Consider the following 3,286-nt stretch of genomic DNA (forward strand, 5'->3'; position numbering starts at 1 on the left):
GATGATGGCCAAAGGACTGGTGACAAGATCGGAACATCACTGGAATGAGGGCAGGTGGTCACTTGGCCTTTGCAGGATGGACAGTCACTTTGGCCACAGGCTTACATGTTGTTAAGTACTGTCAAATCAATTCTGACTCATAGCAACCCTGTATAGGGTTTCCAAGGAGCAGCTGGTGAGCTTGAACCATGGACCCTGGTGTTCAAACAACTTGGCAGTCTGATGCATTAGCCCACAGTGCCACACCAGGACTCCATAGTCAGGGGTTAAACTCTAAGGCAAAGATGACTTCTTCATCAGAGTCACTGGTAAAGCCACAAGCAGCTCCAGGTTAGGAAACTTCTAAATGATGCCCTTGGAGGAAATTCCATCGAGCACTGCATCTGTCTCAATGGGCTGTGAGGAGTTCTAACATTTCTGAGAAGAGAGTTTGTAAGTCTGTGTCCCATACCCAGTTCTCAGATCTCTGCATCCACTACCTTTCACCTCGCACATGCCCCTCAGTGTTCGGCATACCCAGGGACTTTATTCGTAATGACTGTGTGTGCCCATTGGCTCCAAGCCACTTCCACCGTTCTGCTTGGACCCTGGATCTTGCAAACACTTGCGCATGGCCAGCAGTGGGTGCTCTGGGCTCTGAAGGAGGGAGTGGGTGGGACTTGCTCTGGCCGTATTCTTCAAAGTGCTCTTTATCCCTTCATTGCTAATTCCAGGTTCCCAGTTATCCAGCTGACCCCCCGTGTGCTGGAGTAGCACTGTGCTCCGTAGGGATTTCAGTGGCTGATTTTTCAGAAGTAGATCACCAGGTCTTTCTTCAGAGGTACCTCTGAGCAGACTCAGACCTCCAGTTTTCCAATTAGCATCCAGGCATGTTAATCATTTCACCACTGAGGGACTTAAACACACAACGACAACAACAAAAACCACCTGCCCCGGTTGCTGTTGAGTGTCTTCCAGCTCACGGAGCTCCGGTCACAGGGCAGGACTCGGTGAGGATGGCTTGGCTGCAGTCTTTACAGAAGTGGATGGCTCCACTTGGCAGGCTGAAACTGCTAGGCCGAACGTAAGCAGTCAAATGGAAACCAATTGCACCCACCAGAGACCTTCCAACACCATGTTCCAAAACCAGAAGAGAAAACCCCAACTCACTTGTCATGCAGTCGATTGCCATGTATAGGAAACCTGTAGGACAGGGTTTCCAAGGAACAAGACTGACACATCCATCTCCCAGGAAGTGACTGCTGGGTTCCAATGGCCAGCCTCTCAGTGACCCGTGCAGCCACCATACCGCCTGTGCCCCTTCCTAATTGCTCACATTACATTGATTCTGTTCAAATTACCTTGTGGATTCTATCTTTGATCCGTCTCTGATGGACAGAGTCTATTTTCCATTTTCCAAAGGTCTGTGTTTTTCTTTTTTTCCATCCTACACTTTCATCACACTGTTTCTTTAATCTTGTATCATTTAAAATAGGTTTGCTTTCTAGTTTCTTTCAGATAGTTCTGTTATTCAGGAAGTGTGAATTCTCTTATTTATACTCTAAGTAAACGGCTGACTCATAATCTGTGCTTCCCTTGTGTGTTAGTGAGCTCATCTTCTATTGGGGGTAGGTTCCACTGAGTCAGCTATGACCCATACCAAGCCCTGTCCAGAATGAAACAGTGCCCGGTTCTTCACCAGCCTCACAAACATCGCTACGTTTGAGCCCATTGTTGTTGTCACTGTGCCAGTCTATCTCCTTGAGGACCTTCCTCTACTTTACCAACCATGATGTCATTGTCCAGGGGTGGTCCCTCCTGAAAACATGTCCTCATTCATTTCTACAGAACATTGTGGCTGCACTTCTTCCAAGAGAGAGTTCACCATTCTTCTGGAAGTCTATGGTATATTCAATACCCTACAGCAACACCATACTTCAAAGACATCACTTCTGTAGTCTTTCTTATGCATTGTCCAGGTTTTGCATGACTATGACAGGTGAAAATACCATGGCTTGGATCAGGTGACATCAAAGTGACATCTTTGCTTTGTAGCACCTTAGAGAGGTCTCCAGCAGCACGTATGTCCAATACAGAGTGCCATTTCATTTCTTGACACCTAGTACCACACACACACACACACACACACACACACACACACGCTGCACAGTCATCACACCTCTCACCCAGCACAACACTTACACACCTGGAACACGCCTCACACTCACACAAACTGCTCTCCTCAAGATCACAAGCCCCCATGCGCCTCACACCCCCCATGTGTCTCATACTCGCAGAACCTGCTCTCCTCATCTCACACACACACACACATGCACACACACACACACCTCTCACACACTCACACACACACACACATCACTCACACACACACCTCACACACACACACACTTCACACACACACTCCTCACACATACACACACTCCTCACACTCACACACACACCTCACACACACACACTTCTCACACATACACCTCACACACACACACACCTCACACACACACCTCACACACACACACACACACCTCACACACATACACACACCTCACACACACACTCCTCACACACACACACACACCTCACACACACACTCCTCACACACACACCTCACACTCACATACACACATTTCTCACACACACTCCTCACACACACACACCTCACACTCACACACACCTCACACTCACACACCTCACACTCACACACACACTACTCACACACACCTCACACTCACACACACACCTAATAAACACACTCACACTCACACACTCACATACACACACTCCTCACACTCACATACACACACACACAAACACACCTCACACACACACTCCTCATACACACTCCTCACACACACACAAACACACCTCACATACACACACACCTCACACACACACACATACACACACTTCTCACACACACACCTCACACACACACACACCTCACACACACACACACACACACAAATACACCTCACACACACACACCTCACACTCACATACACACACTTCTCACACACACTCCTCACACACACACACACAAACAAACCCCTCACACTCACACACACCTCACACATACACACACCTCACACACATACACCTCACACTTACACATACACACACACACAAATACACCTCACACATACACTCCTCACACACACACACACACTCCTCACACTCACACACACACCTCATACACACTCCTCCCACACACACCTCACACACCTCACACACACACACACCTCACACACCTCACACACACACACACCTCACACACCTCACACACACACAC

The 3,286-nt window shown here is 48.3% G+C and overlaps 1 protein-coding gene across 1 annotated transcript in view; it reads right to left on the reverse strand.

Annotated features, from left to right (window-relative positions):
• Positions 1-3,286, reverse strand: part of AHRR (aryl-hydrocarbon receptor repressor) — a 109,096-nt gene that overhangs the window by 23,404 nt on the left and 82,406 nt on the right. The window lies entirely within an intron of this gene.

The sequence above is a fragment of the Chrysochloris asiatica genome, unplaced genomic scaffold, assembly GCF_000296735.1.
Source record: "Chrysochloris asiatica unplaced genomic scaffold, ChrAsi1.0 scaffold00424, whole genome shotgun sequence".
Taxonomy (NCBI): Eukaryota; Metazoa; Chordata; class Mammalia; order Afrosoricida; family Chrysochloridae; genus Chrysochloris; species Chrysochloris asiatica.